General features: G+C 35.2%; 1 pseudogene; it reads left to right on the top strand.

Annotated features, from left to right (window-relative positions):
* The first annotated feature begins 220 nt into the window (after positions 1 to 220).
* Positions 221 to 8592, top strand: LOC131062678 (ribulose bisphosphate carboxylase large chain-like; annotated as a pseudogene).
* The last annotated feature ends 509 nt before the right edge of the window (positions 8593 to 9101 follow it).

The raw sequence follows: 9101 nt of genomic DNA, 5'->3' as shown, positions 1-9101 counted from the left end.
TTTAAACCCATATTACTTGTTTGTTTGTTTTTTAAATCTTTTTTAGGCACATGGATTATAACCATATTAGTTTCTTTTTCATTATCGTGATACAATTCACACTGTCTAACTTATAGCTCCCTTCTTTTTCGACAAAGTTGATTTACGAATTATCTATCATCTATACAATATATTTCCTATAGAAAGATGTTTATCAATATCCTTTAATTTTGTTTACTAAATGCTTGAATACCATGTGATGCCTCCTCAACTTGGAGTACCCCCCGAAGAAGCAAGAGCAGTAGTAGCCGTCGAATCCTCCACTTGTATGTGGATGACTGTTTGGACCGATGGAATTATCACTCTTGATCATTACAAGGGGTGATGCTATGATATTGAACTCGTTCCTCGAGAGGAAAATCAATTTATTGCCTATGTAGCTCACCCTTTAGATCTTTTTGAAGAAGGTTTTGTTACTAACCTATTCACTTCTATTATAGGTAATTCATTTGGATTCAAAGCCTTATGGGCTCTATGTCTAGCAGATTTATGAATTCCTCTTGTTTATTCAAAAAAAATCCAAGGCCCACCACATGGTATTTAAGTAGAAAGAGATAAATTAAACAAATATGATCATCCTTTGTTGGGATGTACTATAAAACCAAAATTGGGTCTACCTGCCAAGAATTATGGTAGAGCGGTTTATGAATGTCTTTGTGGTGGACTTGATTTTACCAAGGATGATGTAAATGTGAATTCCTAACCATTTATGCACTGGAGATATCATTTCTATTTTTGTGTAGAAGCAATTTATAAAGCTCAAGCTGAGACATGGGAGATTAAGGGACATTACTCGAATGATACTGCAGGTACATGCAAAGAAATGATGAAAAGAGTAGTACTCACCAAAGAATTGGAAGTTCCTATTGTGATTCATTACTACCTCACTGGAGGTTTTACAATGAATACTTTGTTGGCTCATTATTGCCGAGATAATGGCCTACTTCTTCACATTTACCATGCAATGCATGCAGTTATTGATAGACAAAGAAATCATGGTATGCACTTTCATGTACTAGCTAAAGAACTACGTATGTCTGGTTGACATCATATTCACACTGGTACTATAGTAGGTAAACTTGAAGGAGAATGAGAAGTGCATAATGATTTTATTGAAAGAGACCGAAGTCGTGGTATTTATTTCACTCAAGATTGGGTCTATGCCAAGTGTTCTTCTTGTAGCTTCAGGAGGTATTCACGTTTGGCATACGCCTTCTTTGACCAAGATCTTTGGGGATGATTCTGTATTATAGTTTAGTGGAGGGACTTTGGGGCACCCTTGGGGAAATGCACCTGGTGTAGTGGCTAATCAAGACACTTTAGAAGCTTGTATACAAGCTCGTAATAAAGGATGTGATCTTGTGCGTGAAGGTAATGAAGTGATCTACGGAGCTACTAAATGGAGCCCTGAACTAGCATTCGCTTGTGAAGTATGGAAATAAATCAAATTTGAATTTGATATGATTGATCTCTTTTAATCGAGTGACTTTCGTTTGTTTGGTCCCTTAATCAAATCGAACTCAGCCCAATCTTTTCTTTTAAGATTGAGCCTTATACCAAATGGATGGCAATAGATAATTTGGCTAGAGGAAATAAATTTACCTCTTACCTACTAATATAGAAACATATTTATTGGATTATTTGATGGGGTCGGTGGATCACTAGATCTAGGCCTAGGGAACAAGGGCCTTCAATCTCTTCTAGCCACGCGCTCAAAGGAGGTTCAAAATTTGTTATCTTTAACAAATTAAACCCCAGTCAAATCTCTTCTAATCTATATAAAAGCTCACTTTTAATCGGCTTTGTCTGGAGCTTTAGTAAAAAAAACTACAATAGCATATTTTGTAAAAATAGATATTTTATTAAGTCAATTGTTCATTATTTTTCATGACTTTTCCTAAATTCGTTGCAGATATCAGAAAGAACCTGACGAAGACTTCCTTTTCTCTTTTTCGATCAGAAGCAGAATTTGATTCAAGGAATCAAATTTATATGAATTACATTATATATAATAGTATGCTATTTGAACAAATAAATTCATTACGACGATAAGATCGAATTAATTCTCGATTAAGTCGAGTTAGTCAGATGGATAAATTTGTTTTTTTGTCTGAAAAAGAAAATAAATGGAATAAAAAGGAAGAAAAATTTGTATTTTATCTGTTAAAATTTGTACACTAACAATACGTAAAAAAAATATAGGAAAATGTGTGAGGAAAATGAAAAAAAGGATTTTGAATATATCAAAACAACCCCCGTAGAAAATGGATACAATTCGGAACGTTTTAAGCATTTGTGGTTTTTGTGCGAGAATTGTGAGACCCTTATATATAAGAAATCTTTAGTATAACAAAAAGGTGTTTGTGCAAAATGTGGAGAAACTATGCAAATGACTAGTTCAGAGAAAACTGAACTATTTATTGATAATGGCACTTGGCATTCTATGAACACGAATTTATCTAGTATAGATGTTTTACAGAAAAAACATATGACATTTGACATAAAAATAGTTCGAAAGGTCTCAATTTTATTGTACAAAGTAATTTATGACAAATATTTTTACAAAGATTTTTTTAAAAATAAATATTACAATAAAGCGTTCAGAATATTAGTACCATACAACAATACTCTTGTTAATATCCTTAAGGTTGCACTAGGATCAACATTCATAAAATATTTGAATTTAGATTCAAAAGAAACTATTAAGATACTACAAGATATTATTGATACAGGGTTGAAAACAATTCAATTTGTACTTTTTGAAATACGTCAAAAAATAAAAAATGAATTATATAGGTTTGTTCTTTTAAATAAAGCATTTGAAAATGAGCAAATTTATAGCTTGCTTGATCAAAATTCGGAAGATAGGAGGGATGACGAGTTTGAAATCATTTCTATAAAATTTTAGAGAATGGCGCTTAAACTTCAAAAATTCCTCATTTTAGAATTATTATTTAAATTAAATACACAATTAGCCGACATAAAAGAACAATTACTATCACAAGATAAGTTCTTGAAAGTAGTGGCGAAACGCTTAGTGAAAAAAGAACTTTATTTTCTAGAAGATAAAAGAAAAACAAGGAAAATAAAAAAATATTTCCTTTTTATCCAGGAACTAACCTAGAGACAGATTACTTTTTTATGGTTGCGAACACATAAGGCGATTTGTTTGATGGAAAGATATCTGGTCTTGAAACATTTTTAAACATTTTTATAATATGATAGATCATATCATGTAGGATGATCTAGACTATAGTAAAAATAGTGTCGATTTATTTCATGAAATAAATCTCTTGTTCCATCACAAGAAGAATGAAAAATATTATGACAATTGTTTTTTGTCTTATACTGAAATACTAAGGGAATTTATTTCTATTTACTGGAGATAATTAAATAGTTTTCTACATTAACACTATATTGTAAAAATAAATTTCCTAAGCAAAAAGGAAGAGATACTAAAAATACTGAAGATATTGAAGATATTGATGAGGAGGATATTGAAGAAGAATATCCTTTAACTTATGACTCTTTAACTAAAGAAGAAAAAGAATATGTCAATGTTAACATAGAACTAATTAAGCATACATTTAATCTAAGAAAGGAATAATTTATAGAAATAGAAGAACAATCTTATCAAGATTATAACACTTCCTATAAAAAAGAAATAGGTTTACCCAATGCTATTCAAATAGGTGTAGGTGAAATAAATGGTATTCCTGTTGCACTCAAAGTTATGGATTTTTAGTTCATTGGAGGCAATATGGGCTCAGTAGTGGATGAAAAAATAACTTGTTTAATACAGTTTGCTACTGAGAATTTTCTTCCATTAATTCTTGTATGTTCTTCTGGTGGGCTTGGTAGTAGAGCACACATGCAAGAAGGAAGTTTTAGCTTAATGAAAATGAATAAAATAGTTGTTGTGTTGCATAAATATCAAAAGGAGAAAATTTTACTATATATTTCAGTTCTTACATCTCCGACAACTGGTGGAGTCACTGCTACTTTTGTTATGTTGGCTAATGTCATGATTGTTGAGCCTAATGCATACATTGTATTTGTAGGTAAAAGAGTTATTGAATAGGCATTGAACTAGATAGTAGATGATAAAGATCAAATATCTGATTCTTTATTTGATTTTGGAATGTTTGATAGCATGGTTCCACAAGCTCTTTTAAAAAATATTCTAAGTGAGACAATTGAAATATAAATGTATAGTGATTGACAGATCGGAATAATTCATTCTATTTTAAGATTCCCAAAATCAAGTCTTGATCCCTTAAGAATTGTTTTTTTGGGGATCAAAATAACACAAAAAGTTTTTCAATTATGTAGAGGTTTTTGCCTTTTTATAGTATAAATTTATATTAGAAATAATTTATTTATTTCTAATACATTATATTTTTCTATTATTCTAAATGTAAATATATACTAGGAAAAACAATATATAATAGAAAAAAAAAATTCTTGATTATAACAGACTATTATTGGCATTATGTGAACCGGCATGAAGACATAATGATATTGTATATTGTCATTGATGTCAATATGAGACATGGTGTGAACTGGCACATGTGATAGGTGAAGAGAGAGGAACCGACATATGTATGAACCGGTTTACATGCCAAAGTGAAGTGGCATATTTGTTCAAGGTGAACCGACATGTAGTTATGGGAACTGGCACATGGAAGCATTGTATGACTATCGGTTGGTAGGTAGCTTCCACTTCAGGGTTTCCGATTTGAGTACCTCAAGTCTGTGTGACTCAATCAGTGATCTTTGTGTGATGAGTTAGTAGTATGATGGAGGACAGATCGTGTTTCCACGTAAGCTCTATGTGCATGAAGGATCTTGCATGAAGATGACTATTCCTATCTACCTCGGGAATGTGTGAAGTCTGTCAAACGGTGATAATGCGTGATGGGTTATCAGCCGCCATGAGAATGGTGGATAATGGATGACGGAGAATGTCTTGAGATCAATTCAAGATTGTTACATTTAATGCATTATGATTAAACAGTCAGGATCGAACCGTTTGAATTGCTTAACCTAATAGGTTTAGGGTTTAGGGTTTTTGCTACCGACCTGTATGTTTCCTATAAGGTCGATGTTGGGTTTCTTTCTGAGGTTGTTGGCAAAATTTGTGAGTGTGTATTCAAGGGAAGTGATATGTGATTCTTGCCAGACCAAAGGAGAGAAGAGATATCAGCAAAGTGAATGTGCAGAAAGTGAAGAGGAGCCAAAACAGATCTGCATTAGCATTGAGTGTTGTTAACAGATCATTGTAATTCTTGTTGATCTCTAACCACTTCAACAGTTGTAAAATCCCTTAACTGGGTAGCCTTAACTGGCTTGATTCAAAATCCCTTAAATTGAGTGGTCTTAACCAACTTGTTTGAAATCCCTTAACTAGGTAACTCGAGGCTAATGAGTTCTAAGAAGCTAGAGAAGCTTAGGAGATCCTTTTAGCTATTGAGTTCATGAAATCCTCTAACAAGGTGACCCTACCGGGTTTAACCCTTAACCGGGTGATCCCTAATAGGATCGGTTCCTACTAGAACCTATTGTAATGTCCTTAACCGGACAAGGCTCCTAATAGAGCGGACTTATAAAGAGTTCAAAAAGTAGCTTGTGGGTACTCATTCCCACCGTGGTTTTTCCCAGTTGGGTTTCCACGTGAAAAATATGTCTGTCATGTGAAATGCTTTTGTCTTGTGATGCTTTGTTTTATCTTTTAAGCACATGAAGGTTCTATGTTTTATGCCTATCTATAAAACATATTGAACTCACTGATGTGAAGATCTAACAAATAAGTTTACCTATTTATGCATGAGAATATAATGATACTGTAGTATTGAGCTAAGAGGAAAGCTTATTGAGTGACCGGTTCATGACTGATTGAGCTGTACTGGATGTTACCAGTTCCACTCTGATTAACTGGTATCCCTGTTTGTTAGTCATTTGGAGTATTTGTTGTCAAACCGGTTTTGGACTGTATTTGTGTTTGTACTGATTCACCCCCCCCTCTCAGTATCGGTTTGGTACTAGTGGTTCATCATTGACTTATCAATTGGTATCATAGCACCTCTAGGTCCTCTGTGTTGTAAGCCTAACCACTTGAGGAAAACATCCTAGTCAAATGATGAAGAGGGAAGGTCCAAAGTTTAACAAGGAAAATTTTGGTATATGGAAAGACAGGGTGAAGATATTCATCAAAAGCATGGGTGTTCAACACTAGAGCTATGTTGAAAATGTATATGTTGTTCCTACCGGTACTCTCACTAATGACCAAAAGAGAGAGATACAAGAAAATGGGCAAGTCATGGAAGCCTCATCAGTAGCCTATCTGACATTGAGTTGATTAATGTTCAGGACAAGGCAAATCCCAAGGAGGTATGGGATGCTCTTGAAAATATCTATGGTGGTGATGAGCATGTAAAATAGGCTAAGGAAGAAAGCCTGAGAGGGAAGTTTGAAGACATGTAGATGGTTGAAGGAGAGACCATTCAACGGTATGGAATAAGAATCAAAATAGTTGTTGGAGAAATAAAGAGTGCAGGTGGCAAAATAGAAGATTCCACTGTGGTAAGCAAAGTCCTAAGATCAGTGTTGCCGGTCTATGCAATAAGGGTTGCTGCTATTAAGGAGCTGAGATCAATAGACAAGTCTAAGGCATCCTTGGACTCCATCATAGCCAAGTTGACAGCCTATGAGCTGAATAGTTTTTATGGTAGTGTTCAAAAGACAAAATCAGCTTTTAGAGCCTCTGCTATACCTTCCAGAAAAGTAAAAGAGGCTAACACTAGTGCGGAACCTAATCAAAATAGAGAAATGAAGGATGAAGAGTTCCTGATGGAATTTGAAGCACTTCTTGCCAGAAAATTCTCAAAAGGAACTGGTAAATACAAAGGTAAGCTACCTTTGAAATGTTTCTCTTGTAACCGGATAGGACATATTGCTATGAACTATCCTAATAGTGACAACAAGGATAAACCGGAAAGGTTCAAGAAATTCAAAGGAGGAAACCAGAGAAATTGTTTTGTGGTAGTTGATGAAGGTGTCATAGATGAGGACTCAGAAGATGAAGAGAATGAAGACATTGTGTTTGTTGCTGTAAAGGAAGATGTGGCAGATAAGAAGGCTCTTGTCTCCCAGTTTGATAATTCCAATGAGTGGATCATTGACAGTGGCTGTTCTCACCATATGACTAGTGACCGGAGCAATTTTCTATCCTTAGAGGAGTATGATGGTGGTGTGGTTCACTTTGGCAATGATGCACCATGCATGGTCAAAGGCAGAGGGTCCATCTCTTTGAATGGAAAGAGTAGTGCTAACAATGTGTACTGGGTTGATGGTCTCAGAGACAACCTTCTAAGTGTTGCCCAGCTAAATGATAGTGGTCTCACTCTACAATTCAAGAATGGAGTTTGAAGAATCAAAGGTAAAGATGGTAAATTGGTAGCCATCGACATGTAGACTAAAGATAACCTATTTCATTTGAATGCAAATATAAGTACATGTCTTATGGCTAAGCTTGATGATAGCTAGATATGGCATAGGAGATTCTGCCATGTGAACTTTGATAACATTGTGAAGGCTAGTAAGATCAAGGCAGTTAGAGGGTTGCTGATGCTGAGAAAACTAGATAATACCTTGTGTAGAGAATGTCAATTGGGTAAAATGTCTTCCTCAACCTTTAAAGGTAAATCTTTCACTACTGACAACTTGCTTGATCTTGTGCATACTGATTTATGTGGTCCTATGAAAACTAGAAGTGTGCAGGGTGATAGGTACTTCATGATTCTCACTGATGACTGCTCAAGAATGATGTGGGTCACATTCTTGAAAGACAAGTCTGAAGCTTTTGGGAAATTCAAAGCTTTTAGAGAATTAGTGGAGAAGGAAAGTGGCAAAATGATCAAATGTCTCAGAACTGATCAAGGAGAGGAATTCACTTCCAGTGAATTCAAAAAGTATTGTGAAGAATTTTGCATCAAGAGATAGCTGTCTACCCCCCAGACTCCACAATAGAATGGCCTAGCAGTGAGGAATAAGCAGACTATGGTTGAAGCAGCTAGAACCATGTTGATCCAAGGAAAGGTTGCTCACACCTTTTGGAGAGAAGCGGTGAGCACTACAGTCTACACTATGAACCGGGTACTCATCAAAAAGGGTAAGGACAAAACTCCTTATGAGTATTGGACTGGTAAGACACCTGTGGTTAACTACTTTAAGGTATTTGGTAGCAAATGTTACATCAAGAGGAGTGAACATCGGGGCAAATTTGAATCTAAATGTGATGAGGGAATATTTCTACGATATTCTACCAAGAGTAAAGCTTTCAAGTGCTACAACAATAGGACTCAGAGAATTATGGAAAGCATCAATGTAAGAGTTGATGAATCCTCTGAGAAGATTGAGGAAATCAGTAATGAGCAAGCTGTAAATGAACCGGATGCAACCTTCTGGGAACCGATTGTCAGTCAACCGAGTACCAGTAGTAGTGTTACTGAACCGGTGAATGCTGATATTGATGAAGATGAGGATGAAGAAGAAAAGCAAGAAGAACTAGTTAAGACCATTCCTCAGTATGTCAAGTTGAACCATGATCCCAAGCAGATCATAGGTGATAAGGATGCAGGAATCCTTACTAGAAGAAAGATCAGAGAAAACTCATGTATGATCTCTGAATTTGAGCCTTAGTCATTCAAAGAGGCTCATAAAGATGAAGACTAGATCAAGGCAATGGAAGAAGAACTTGACCAGATAGAGAAAATGGTACATGGTCCTTGGTACCCAGACCAGAGCATAAAAATGTCATTGGCACCAAATGGGTGTTCAGAAATAAGTTGAATGAGGATGGCACAGTGATTAGGAATAAAGCCAGACTGGTATGCAAAGGATATGCTTAAGAAGAAGGTGAAGACTATGGGGAAACCTTTGCTCCTGTAACCAGAGTGGAAGGAGTTCATATGCTTCTTGCATATGCAACTTTTAAGAGATTCAAGGTATATCAAATGGATGTAAAATCTGCATTCCTAAATGGTGTACCTTAAGAGGAGGTG

The sequence above is a fragment of the Cryptomeria japonica genome, chromosome 3 (assembly GCF_030272615.1).
Source record: "Cryptomeria japonica chromosome 3, Sugi_1.0, whole genome shotgun sequence".
Lineage (NCBI taxonomy): Eukaryota > Viridiplantae > Streptophyta > Pinopsida > Cupressales > Cupressaceae > Cryptomeria > Cryptomeria japonica.
Note: the sequence above shows the minus strand (reverse complement) of the source record. Positions and strands in the feature narration are given on the sequence as shown.